The 13,289-nt window shown below is 44.9% G+C and overlaps 1 long non-coding RNA gene across 1 annotated transcript in view; it reads right to left on the bottom strand.

Moving 5' to 3' along the window:
- LOC109299418 overlaps positions 1-5,445 on the bottom strand; it is a 14,296-nt gene extending 8,851 nt beyond the window's left edge. The window contains exon 1 of the long non-coding RNA XR_002097827.1: positions 5,435-5,445. This is a non-coding gene — a long non-coding RNA (uncharacterized LOC109299418). The remainder of the gene's footprint in view (positions 1-5,434) is intronic.
- Between the last annotated feature and the right edge of the window lie 7,844 nt (positions 5,446-13,289).

Genomic DNA, 13,289 nt, shown 5'->3' with positions numbered 1-13,289 from the left:
TTCCAACCCTAAATCTATGAAACTATGAAACTATATATATATATTTTAATTCTTTGAAGCTCCCTGATTACTTCCTTTTGGATAGGCAGGTGGTTGTTAACTGCTATGGCTCATTAGGAATACTAAATTAATTCCTGCGGGCACATGCTTTAATGCAGTTGTACCGTGAAGAGGGGGTCAAGTGCCTTTTCTCCCTTGCCCACGTGTTTCCCAGGGTTAGCACAGCCCTGAACTGAAGTCCTTGCCCCCAGTGGGAGGGAAAGGGGTGCTCTGAGGAGCGTGCTGTGTTGTCTCAGATCACACTTTCATCAAAGCGAGGGTTGCCAACTCTCGTTGAATCTATTCCAGGAGGTTTCCAGAATGCCAACGTGCCCGCGACACATAACGCAAATGTGCCCACGTGCTTGCGTGTATCAGTTGTGGATAGACAGGCGCATAGACTATGTCAGGAAAGCAATTGAACATTACTGTTACATTTTTTAAAACCCACTAAACTACTGTATAAATTGAATTCAACAGTTAATATTTATTTTAATGAATGACTTATCATTTATCTCCCGAGTGACTCCAAGCAGTCCCTGGAGATTTATATCTAATTCCTAGAGACTCCAGTGCAATCCTGGAGGGTGGGCAACCCTATGAAAGCAACTGCTGATGCCCCTAATGCTCCTTGCCAGGGTCTGAGGCCTCACATTAACTGGCCAACTAGAGCAGTTCAACAGGAAAACAAGGGCTCTGAAGAAACTAGACAGCCAGACAGAGAGTGGGTAAAAAGTCAGGTGTACGATGTCTCCTGGAGGGCTTCAGGGACTGTTCAGAGACTGTGACAACCCCTTCTTTTAAAGCGAATTGTTTTGAGCGAGGTGTCAACACTGAGCATGCAGGTCCTCTAGCTGATGGCAAAGCTGTTGGGTTTCCTTTGATCTCGTAATGTTGCATTAGACTAGTCCCAAAGGGAACAGTGCCCATCTCCACCAAAACTGTGGGTGTTTCAGAAATTCCCAGTGATTCTCTAATGCATCCACCATTTTCTTTACTGTCATTCTCAGGTTTCTCCCTACCTCAGCTACTCATCTATGGCTATGCCAGGTGGGCACAAATCCAACAATATTGGCCAGCCTCTGTGGCTACCAGCTGTAAATAGCTGACCATACAGGAAGCAAGTCCCTGCATGTTTGCAGTTTGCCAAGCTGCCAAAACCACTTCCAGAGGCAGCACTGCAGTGCAAGGAGGAGGAAACGCACTTATTTTTTTTATCCACACTTTTCCCATCAAAACTTAACACTTGAAAAGAAACTTCTGTGAACCAAAAAAATAACTCAGTTGAGCCTCTCCAATAATCAATGCAAGGACCAACCAGAAGAAAAAGGGCTCAAAGAATAAGTATCAGATAAAATAGAAAGTGGTCCACATCCTTCAGATTTTAGGCACAGAACACAAGGGAAGAAGAGATGAGAGAAAAGAGACCAGTATCATGCATTAATGGGTGAATCGTGAATTATAGAAAACAGGGGCTGAAAGGGACTTCATAAGGTCATCTAGTCCAACCCGCTGCTCAAGGCAGGATCATTCCTTGTTAAATGATCCCAGTCCAGTGTCTGTCTTGCCTGCCTTTAAAACCTTCTCTAAAGATTCCCAGCTTCTCTAGTTCACCCGTTCCCATGCTGAACTACCTTCAGAGTGAGAAAGTGCATCCTAATATCCAACCTAAATTTCCCTTGTTGCAGTATAAGACCATTATTTCCTATCACTCAGCCTAAGACAGTAGTCTCTCACCATCCTCTGTGTGTCGCAGTGTTTTTAAGCCTTCCCGGAGGCATTGGGGGTTGACTGCAGCACATGCTGGGGACTCTGACTGGGTCGTGCCAGTGCTTCTGCTGGGAGCAAAGCTAGAGGTTCATGGCTACAGGGTCTTGCCTCTCCACCCAGGGTCACCCACTGCCAGATTTAGGGTCAAGAAGGAATTTTACCCCATGGTCAAATTGGTGGTGGGGGGGGGTGCCTTCTTTTGTGGCAGGGGAAATGGCCCCCCAACCAGGACCTCTTGAGTGTATGTTGACAACATTTTATAAAAGCAAGACATTGGCTGCTCTGGGTTTCCCTGCTTCACCTATGTTAGGCCTGTGTTGTGTCAGGATTGAAGGTAATCTTATGTCGAGTATAAATTATAGTAGTATGGGATGGTTTGGATAGGGATGTTTCTGCCTCAGGCGGGCAGGGTTGGACCTCTGGAAGTCACTTCCAGCCCTGCTCCTCTATGACTTTTTATAACCACCCTACATGTATTTGAAGACTGTTGCCAAATCCTCCCTCAATCTTCTTTTCTTCAGACTAAATAAACCCAGTGCTTCCAACCTTTTCCTGTAAATTGTATTTCCCAGATATTTTTTTTTTGTTACTGTCTCCTAGATTCTTTCTAATTTCCTTGCATCTTTCTTGATGTGCCATGCCCAGAACTGTCCAGTACTTCAGGCGTGGCATAGAGTGGAAGAATCACTTCCCTTAGCTTGCAGGTGACACTCCTCTGTTTGTCCAACCTGGTAAACTATTGACCTTCTTTTGCATCAAGAGCATAGTGTTAATTTATATTCAACTTATGGCCCAGAATAACTCTCAGGCCCTTTTCTGCATTACTGCAGCCTAGCCAGCCATTCCTCAGTCTGTATTTGTGCAGTGTATTAAAATCATTTTGAAGACTGATCCTACCCTGCAAAGTGTCTGCAATTCCACCCAGCTTACTGCTATATGAAAACTTGCTAACTGTGCATTCAATACCATCCTCTGCATAGTTTGTAAAGACTCTATATAGTGCCAGATCCAGACCGATCCCTCAGGAACCCCACCAGATACCACCTACAAATTAAAAATTGAGCCATTGATGCACAATTGCTGAGCACAGTGATCCAACCAGCTATGCATCCACCTACAGGACTTTCATCTAAAGTGGATTTCCATACCTTGGGCATGAGAATGTCATAGGAGAGAGGTTCAAAAGCCTTGCTACCATCAAGTTACATCACATCCACTACTACCCTCCCCTCCCCTCCATCCACAGAGCCTATCACCTTATCATAGAAGGAAATCTGGTTGAACACACATCATGACTTGCTCTTGGTGAATCCATGATGGCTGTTCCTGAACACCTTGTTCTCTTCCAGAGCCTTAGAAATAGATACCTTGATGACTTGGTCTATGATCTTTCAAGATATTGAAGTCAGACTGACTGGTCCATAACTCCCTGAATCCTCGTTCTTCCCATTCTTCGAGATGGACACTGGACTTGCCTTTTTATCATCATCAGGAGACTTCTTTTGATTTGCACAAGTTCTCAAAGCAGCTCAGCAGCTCAGTGGCTCAGCAGCTACCTCAGCCAATTCCTCCAGTACTGTAGGATGCCTCACAACCAGTCCTGTTGATTTGAAAACACCCAGCTTCTCTGAAGCAAAAGATATCCCAGTTTGTTTGTGTTTACAGGGCAAAATCATAAATGAAAGGAGATACAGTGATTCAGACTGTTTGGTCCTGTAAAAAGATAACCAGAAAAGGATGTGAGCTGAAGCAAGGCAGAAGTGTATAGGGGATTCAGTGTCTACCCCTCTGTATTTTTTAGTCTGGACATTGATGCCCTCCAAACACTAGCAAGACTGGCAAAGTCCCCCCAAGAACTGAAACATCAATATTTGATCTCAGATTATTCCCCCACGTGGTGGGAGAGCAACTCTAAGGGCAAAAACACTCTTAAACGCACCCTCTATTAACTACAAGAGATAGGGAGCAGGTCTTAATGCTTTGGACATCTTTGAAATGCCTACTATAATGTTAATTAAAACTGGAGCAATACATTAATGAGTCTCCTGTCTGTATTTCATATAGCATTAATTGGTAAGTTATTTACGATGCTCTACTGAGGATCTAGCATTCAAATGCATATAAGGAAGGATAGTGTTAAGGTTGTTTTTGAGCCTTCTACCCTAAATATCTATTTCCTAGCTTTTGGGGGCCAACGTGGTGATCTTGACTTTCTACCAACTCTAGCTTTTTTCATGAACTAGTATTTTATTCAAGTAGCAAACAGCTGATCTGAAGTACAGTGAACGCTAAAGTTACCTACCCTCCATGTATCTGTAAGCTAATATTGCAACTGACTTCTGGAATTGCTTTCACTGGGTCCTGCTCATACAGTTTCTTAAAACCTATCAATATACCACATTCAGTCACAAGTTTCTATTCATAGCCTAATAAAACTGTCAGAATAAAATGTTTGCAAAATAAATCCTCATAGCAAGTTGCCTTTGGCCAGAATTTTAAAAGTACAATTGTTTTATCTGGGTCCATAGTAACCTCAGACATAAATGCAACTTGGTTTAAAGGGAAAATATGCCAAGACCGTAATTCTCCCCATTCAAGTAGAATGACTTCCTTTAAACAGGATAAGCGTGTTATTGTTATTAATAAAGGTGTTGTGGACATGAAAGGAGTTGTTTTAGAAATTCTGAGATCAGCCGCAATGCATTGCACTTTAGGAAAATGTATAGAAATTTCAGCAAGATGCTATGAAGCAGATCATGGTGGTTTTCCTTTATAAAAATAGAAGTTTGTACTTACTGCAAAAGGAACCTTCACGTCTTTTTGACCTGCCATTAAATGCTATAATCTTTTCTTGTGAAGCAAAATTGTAAACACAAATGTTAGCAAAAAGGTGTTCAGAAATATGAGAGAACTTCCTTTTTATTAAACTGAAAAGAAATTTTCTTTGCAGTGCTTGTGTTTATTAGACTACCACACTACAGTCGAGTGTAGCAGCGATGTGTTCAAAAATCCCATGCACAAATTATCTTCTTGAGCCATTGTTATCAGTTTTCATGATTTTATCGGGGATCTAGGAAGATATCGCTATTGATTTTTCTTAAAGTCCTAACTCTAGAAGACTTGAATCTTGAAGGAAGCTCTTCCTTAAAAATCCAAGTAGGTTTCTCATTCCCGGGTTGTGGGGCATGGGCAGAAAATATGAACAAAAAGGCTCAAAAACAGATGGGAAATAGCAAGACCCTAAAACACGTATTGAAAAAAAACCCTCAAGGCTATTATGAGTTTCTGGCTCATAGCTTCTGAATTTTTCGATTTGCCGATAAGACTGAGCCAAGGTACTGTTTGGTCTTATTGCCGCGGACTTCCTTTTCTCAGCGGTGTCATTGTCACTGTCCTCCTTGGGTGCTACAGATGTGTTGACAGCGTTGAAGTCTCAGGAAATGCAGTGCTGGCAAAAATAGGATCCAGGAGATCCCAACATCAGTGCTGTCTTAAAGAACCACCCCAGGCTCGGTTTGGTGGCAGAGGCTCAGCCAGGTTTATTGTCCACAAGATCTGATCCTAACACACTTGTGATCTGAAAGTTATTTCACTTAGAATCACAGACAAGGAGCGGTGAAGGGACCTCAGGGGGTCACATCTAGTGCAGCCCCCTGCTCCAAGCAGGATCAGCCCCAACTACATCATCCCAGACAAGGCGTTGTCTAGTTGCGTCTTGAAAACTTCCAAGCATGGAGATTTCACAACCTCTCTGGGTAGTGCAATGGCCGCTTCCCTGGCTGTCACTGGCAGTCAGGCTCATCTCCACTGGGTCTGTTACTCTTTCACTGGCTCCCAGATCAGCAGGCAGCATTTTCTTTGAGTCCATCTCTTGCCTCCCAACAAGGGTATCTGGGAGGCTGTTCTCTGCTGGCAAGCATAGCACATGGTGCAACAAGGTGGATTTACACCTATGCCATGCGATAACAAGGTCAAACGGTCACAAACTGTGCTGCGACCAATTCAGGCTGGACATAAGGAAGAACGTCTTTACTGTCCGAGCTCCCAAGGTCTGGAACAGACTGCCGCCAGAGGCGGTGCAAGCACCCACTTTGAATGCCTTCAAGACACATTTGGATGCTTATCTTGCTGGGATCCTATGATCCCTGCTGACTTCCTGGCCCTGGGGCAGAGGGGCTGGACTCAATGATCTTCCAACGTCCCTTCTAGCCCAAATGTCTATGAATCTATGAATCTATATTTATTCACCAACCATGCACTCTCAAGAAAGACCTGCATCTTGTTTTGGAAAGGCAGAATGAAGAAAAAAAATCTTCTTTTTACCCAAACTGTGCAGAATCATGTTCCTTGTGTAAGTCACATACTCCAGTCTTTCCTTGTTAAACTTTGGGAATAAGGTGAGTGCAGTATGTGAATAAATAAGGTACTTTGCACCTCTGAGATTCATAGAATCACAGAAAATTAGGGTTGGGAGGGAGCTCAGGAGGTCACATCCAGTCCAACCCCCTGCTCCAAGCAGGACCCACCCCAACTACATCATCTCAGCCAAGGCTTTCTAGCCGGGTCTTAAACACCTCCAAGGATGGAGACTGCACCACCTCTCTGGAAGGCATGTTACGGTGTTTTACTACTCTCTGTTGTCTTAGAAATTATATTTAAAGGCCATTTTTGAGGGGAAATTGGTTAATAGGTATAGATATATGTATTATGAGGGGTCAAGATGAGTAGCAGGAGTTAAATTGATTTGGAAGAGCTTGGGAGACACACACACAACTTCTCATGGCCCTGAGAGCAGGCGGGCTGTCTAGCCCAACCAGACCAATGGATGGGCACAGCCTGAGGATGGAGGGGGGCATGCCATAACATGAGATCACAGGCTTCAAGGCAGACAGGTTGTTTAACACAACAAGTTCACAGCCTGGGAACCAAGGAAGTATGTACCATACTGTCCCATAACACAAGATAAGTGGCATCAGCTACAAGGTCCCAGAAAGTAGACGGGCCTGAGTCCCGGTTGTGGGGAAACAGACTGAATTAGGAGAAGGCTATGTGCACGTGTGACCTCAGAGAGACAGCCAACCAGAGATAGCCACAAATGAAGAGTCATCAGGAGTCATCAAGGGGGAAGGAAAATACAAAAGCGAAGATAAGAGATCCCCCTACCTTGGGGGTCTTCAAGAGGAGACTAGACAAGCACCTGGCTGGGAACATCTGACCCCAGCGATCTTTCCAGCCCAGGGCAGGGGTCGCACTCGATGACCTACTGAGGTCCCTTCTGCTCCTAACAACTATGAGTCTATGAACAAAGGGTCCCTCCCGTATCTCCTTCACTTCCTTTCTGTCCCACCTGGGTTCCTCCTCCTCCTTCACCCTGTGAGGAGTCTGTCCCCGTCCCCATCCCCCGGAAAGGGTCCCTAAGGCCACTATGGATGCCGAGGCCACTATGGACCGAAAGTATACCAGCAGCCGGTCTCATGCAACCCACTGCGGGGGCTGTGGGCCTCGGCATCCCACCTCCAGACTGATGACATCTGACACCCAAGAACGACCCTCAGAGCGGAGCCTGCGTCCTGGCCAGATGTACCTTGACTCTAGGATTGCAGATGGTTTGTATTATTGCTCTTTGTTATCACTCCATGAATAAACTCACCTATAATCAACTGGCAGGCATTATGGCCGGCTTGAGGGTTGTGCCCGCCCAGAACAAATGTATAAGGGCTGGTTCCTAAAGCCCGTGTCAACAATTGGCAACTCCGCCAGGACACAAGGGCATTAACCGGATCGATCAGGGAATTTGTTGGTACAGAGTGACCCTTTCTAGAGGGGTTAGCTAAGGCTTGTAGGAAGGTAGAGCTGCAGGGTTGTAAGTTGTGTGCAGAGGTTGTTTGTTACTGCTGACAAGGAGACTTTGTTTGCCTAGGTCAGGCAAAGCAGTGGACACAGGTATGTGCTGTCGTCCACTTGGGATTAAATAAAACCCCCCTGTTGTGTTTGCAGTAGGAAGCTAGAGAGCAGAGACAGACACCTCCCTGTTGAAAAGGCTGTGTGAATGAACAGGGTCCTTTGACTCTGAGGTCCTTAGGAATAGTTAGTCTTTTGTGGATGGGTACAAGAGCAGTTATGTGTTTGCTGTGGAGTCTGTAAAGTAGAGGTTACAGGTGCAGGTTATGGCAAGACAGAGTGTTATCCAGGCAGTGCCACTTCGGAGAGATCAGAGACAGCTGAGAGGCATGTTACCGGTGACAGATACTTTTGGATCCCATGTGCACCAGAGAATAGAGGCAGCAGGTGGCACAGAAAGAGACAGGGTATGTTACTGGACATCTGCTCAGGCAGTGGCGGAGAATTTGTGATTGGAAAGTGAGGGGGAAACTGGGTTCTGCCCTGCTCCTGGCCTCTCCAGGGACAGTGAAGAGCCTAAAAGAGATAGAATTGGTCCAGCAGTGTGTAACAGCCTGTTTTGGGAAACATCAGGGTGCATCTGTGTAAATAGAGATCAGTGCCCAGAACTACTCTGAGTTACTCTGGGCAAAGCAAAAGAAGTGAGCTTATCCGAGGCGTGTTTTGTTTTTCCTCTGCAGAGGCATAGTTTGAGGGTTCCCTTTTTAAGCAAGGGGGAGCTTTCCTGACGGGATCGTGTGTGGTGTGTAACTCGTCGCCCGCAGTCCTTCAGGGGAGGCCTTCTCGGTCCTGGAAGGGAGCTTGCTGGATGGAGTGCCTGCGAGGGAGAGAAACAGAGATTGCTTTTGGTTTGTAGAAAGCAAGGCCAGCGCTGATTGTGTAGCTGCCTGAGAGAGAGAACAAGATTTGCTGGATGGATTGGTTTGCAGACAGCAAGGCAAGAAGGGGCCACTGATGCCAGTCTGTGGCCCAAAAAGGATTAGGGTTAAGATCTGGTAAAGGGAAAGGAAAGCGGGACGTTAGGAAAGCACCAGGAAGCCTCTGCTCCAGAGTGGTGCCTGCCTTGCTCCTCCATGCAGGCTGTTGCCTAAACAGTAGCATAGCCATGCCTATGTGGTGCTTAACAGTGTCACTAATTAGTGTTCCTGTGCTAATCAGGCAGGGGTCTTTTGTTTTAGGATTGCACTGGTTGCCTGATTGGGGCATGTTCAAAACACACCAGGACAACTGCATCGTCTGCTTTCCAGGATCTGGCATGCCATCCTGGCCTCAGCAGAGAGGTGGTGTAGATGTGCCCTGAGCCCCTTAGGTGCTGAATGTAGCTGTCGTGGGTTTGTCCCCTTCGTTCCAGTCTTTTCCTAAATCATGCAGCTTTGGAGTCCATCACTTTGTGTCAAAGCGACTAAAAATTGCATGCAAACATCGTCCCAGACTGATGACGGGCTCTTGTGCCTCTACTGTGCTCCATCATTCATGTTCTTTCGGGCTTTCGCTCTGTCTCTATGAGATCACCCAACTATGCCGAGCCAAGCTGGGGCTGAACTCATGAACTAAGCCGAGAGGAGCATTTCCAGGGCTTGAAAAGACCCAGGTGCTACAAAAACTGCTTTTGACAATGTGGCAGATGGCTCTCTTCTCAGTCGGCGTTTCTCAGATGCTCTAGCATAATGCTCATCCATTAATAATGTACTCAATTGAAACGACAAGAAGAATTAAAAGGGCCGATTATAATTAGCCCAGTCATGACTGAATTCCAAAAGTGCGGGTAATTAGTTTCTGCTCCTCTATATTCCCCTTTTATTAATAATAATGTGCAACTATTGTATAAGTCATTCAGTTGCAGAAGTTGTACCAAGGCTTTTGTTTCCATGCATGGTTCAGGTGCTGCTGTGTTTCACGGTAGAGGCATCTCTGCTTTAAACTAGAGATGAAGTGATTGCTATTCATAACATTTGTGAAGAGTTTTAGGGTCTGCTGATGGACCACACTGCATACATGTCAAGTCCCTATCCTGACTTGGGGGGCGGTATCTCAATCATTTTATGAGGCCTTTAGAAACTCCCTTCCTATAGCAGGACAGTTGGCACCTGTCTAGCGCAGACTCCACGAGGCCCATTTTAAACATCTATGCCACCCCTGAAGTATTTATAATAAAAGCATAAGGCCAAAAATAAAGAAGGAATGTGAGGCCTTTCAAGGCCGTCTTATTTTGGTGAAATGTTCCCTCCTTTGCTTGACATTCCCAAATAACCTAAGAAACGCTCTTCGCGAATCTCTTTTTTTTAGCAATTAAATAAAGATTTCTTTTTCCCCACAAAAAAGCAGGGAGCAAAGTCTTAAACACTTTTGCACTATGACATTACAACTGGACTTTCTGCCACTAAGAGTAAGGCAGAGGTCTGAACCCTGATCCACAGGCCAGGTGAGCTGAAGGAAAATCCCATTGATCTCCCTGGGCCCCTGTGGAAAACAGATAAGAGGTACACTTTAATTTTTGCTCAAGTTTTTCTACTTTTTGCTGTTGTCCCCTTCAAAAAAAAAGCCCCTTGGTGTCTTTCTGTGTTTTAGGAGACATTCTGCTTCAAGTTAAAATTATTTTTGTTTATATATATTTAAGTATTTTCCAGATTTCTGGCCAGCTGAGCAAAAAGATTAGATTTAATTGGCACGGTCATGCATGAAATTATTTCTTTTCAGGCAAGTAATGTTACCAATTGACATGAAGAGAAGAAATTATTAGCTTAAAGCTTGCAAAATGTATGAAGTTAAAACCTTTTGACTCCACTATAGCTACAGAAGTTCTTTGACATACTTCTGAAGGAAATAACCGGTAAAAACTTTAATTTTGTTACGTGCTTGCGAGAGCAGTCTGCCTTCACCAAGGAAGAAATGGGAATAAAAAATTATTTTGCACTGACATGGAAAGAAAGCTGCATAAATATGTGTCTTGTTCTAGGCGCATTTGGAAACACTTATCATGAGCTATTAGAGGTGGTCCTAAAAATAAAGAAGGAAAAAATGTCCCCTTTTCCCCCCCCCATCAAAATATTAATGGCAAAGGATGCCTTCCATTTTGGACATCTCCCTTACCTGGTCAAATCCTGAAGAAATTCTGGAGTAGGGGACTCTTCCATGGGACTCTGTTAACTTCAGGCAGAGTCTTGCAGAAACTCAGTTAGACATTAGGGAAAAATGCTTCCTACCTGTAAGGATTTGGTTGGTGTTTCAACTACAATTGGCATCAATGACGGAGCCTGAACAGCTTGCGAGTGGGTCTCAGAAGAGGCAACTTCCTCATGAAATCAAGGGGCCTCTATGCAACCAGCCAATGTGTTTGTCAGGAGAAGCAAACCACGGATCGTCTCCTGAGATACCCTGTAGCACCACCACACACCCCACAAGATCTGGCAACGCCAACACCAGAAGCAGCGGCCTGTGCAGCATATTGGAAACAGACCCTATATGAAGGTCGGATTGAAGACACGACAAAGAAGACCTATTAGGATAGGTAAGCACAAGAACAAGTCATCTAGGGAGGTGGGAGAACATCAAGGGATGGAAGTTTTTATTAATGGGTTATACGCTCATCTGTCAAGAATGGCGGGGGTAGAGCTGACCCCACCGTGAGGCATTTGAATGGATTAGCCAACTGCGTGGCTCCCTTCCCGCTCACTCTGCTATAGCTCTAGGAGTGGTGAAGGCCACAAAGCCAAGTAAAACCATGCCTTGGAGGGCAACCCCTTTGCTGCTGAGGTGCAACAGTTCAGTCCAACTGAGCATCCTCATGGTGACCGAAGGAGTGGAAGGGAGGTCTCCTCAGAGAACTCCTCCTTGCAAAATCAATAGCACTCCCTGATTTTTTCAGGGCTAGACGTTTTGGAAAAGACCCAGACAGAGCACCCCTCTATATCCTGCAATGACCCCTCAACTCAAAGGAGAGTCTTTAGATGGCACAGAGCCACAGTGACAATGCTTGTGCTACCACCAGCCCCACTCCCCGCCAGATCCTTCTCAGTTGTCATGTAACTGAGTTCCCTGAATTCTTCTCAATTGCATAAAGCAGAGATGTACAAAGGTGCTATAAGGACCAGTGCCACCAGCACCACCCTAGGTCAGCTAGCTAGTGTAAAGGCTGACATCTCCAGGCTCCGTCCTTCTTGGCCTAAAAGCCTAATTTTCCAAAAGACCCCTCCACCCTCCCAACTCACTTCAATGTCAGCATCCACATTCCCCTGGGCATGTCATTGTGGTGCAGTGTTTGGGATGCAGGGGCAAGTGGCCTTTGTCCTCCACAGGAATATGTCCACAATACCCTGACCATTTAAGCAGCATTATTACCTTGTCAAATTCTGATCCTGCCTCCAGATCCTATTCTTAATCAAAATTATTGGAAAAAATATTATCATCAAGTACTCACCATGCTTATCTGACAAACTATATAGACAGGTTTTGGAACAGCCAACAGCTGGAAGACAGCATTATTGATGGTACCTAATGATTCACAGACACCTGAAACTGCATACACACACACACACACACACACACACACACACACACACAGGGAATAGAGGAGGGGAGAGAAAAAGGCAGAAATGATGGGGAAAAGGGGATGTCATGTTTCTAAGTAAAAAAAAGAAAAACTGGGAGTTTTGCTACAATTTTTTTTTTCTGGTAACCAAAAATAGCTTGAGAGCAAAACGTAGATGGCAGATGACAGAACAAGGAGCAATGGGTTCAAGTTGCAGCACAGCAAATTGAGGTTGGATATTAGGAAAAACTTTTGCACTAGGAGGGTGGTAAAGCATGGGAACAGAGAGGTGGTGGAGTACATCCTTGGGGGTGTTTAAGACCCAGCTAGACAAAGCCTTGACTGGGATGATGTAGTTGGGGCTAGTCCTGCTTTGAGCAGGGCTTGGGCTAGATTTGACCTCCCAAAGTCCTTTCCATCCCACATTTTCTATGATTCTATGAAATGTAGGTCTTAAAAAATACCTTTGGCTGGTACTAATGTTGATACTACAGTAAAATATAGACATGTAAGGCTACAGCAGACACTGTATTTATTTCAGAAAAAGCCATTTTATCTCAAGACAAAGAGCAATCATTCAGATCTGTTGTCCCAGGGCAAACTGTAGGAATATCTGAAGGATAAGAAGCACTAACAGCATGTCCTGGGCCATTGCCAAGTGCATCTGAATCATTGTCCCGGGATTGCATCATTGACTCAATGGCAGAAAAGGGGCAGTGCATTCATCCTTCCGATCAGGATTTACTGAGTGACTAATGTGTGTACACGCCAATCCTGGGAGTCTTCTGTTCCAAGACAAACACATGCACAGCTTGTCCCAGGACAAATACATCTGTACCTAGCCCAAAAGATGCCAAAGTGCCAAGGATTAGATGAGTTTTAGAGCTGTTCAGGATTAAATATGAATATAAAGATAAATGAGATGTGATTTGCATGGACTGGTCCTAGTATCACCCTAATCATTTAAATCCTTGCCTTGATTTGGATGATACAAAGTTCCTTGATCTCCTTATGTGGGCTACCCATACCCTTGCTTCAGGCAGGCAGGGGT

This window comes from Gavialis gangeticus, unplaced genomic scaffold, assembly GCF_001723915.1.
Source record: "Gavialis gangeticus isolate Ggan-Ray unplaced genomic scaffold, GavGan_comp1, whole genome shotgun sequence".
NCBI classification, from domain to species: domain Eukaryota; kingdom Metazoa; phylum Chordata; order Crocodylia; family Gavialidae; genus Gavialis; species Gavialis gangeticus.
Note: the sequence above shows the minus strand (reverse complement) of the source record. Positions and strands in the feature narration are given on the sequence as shown.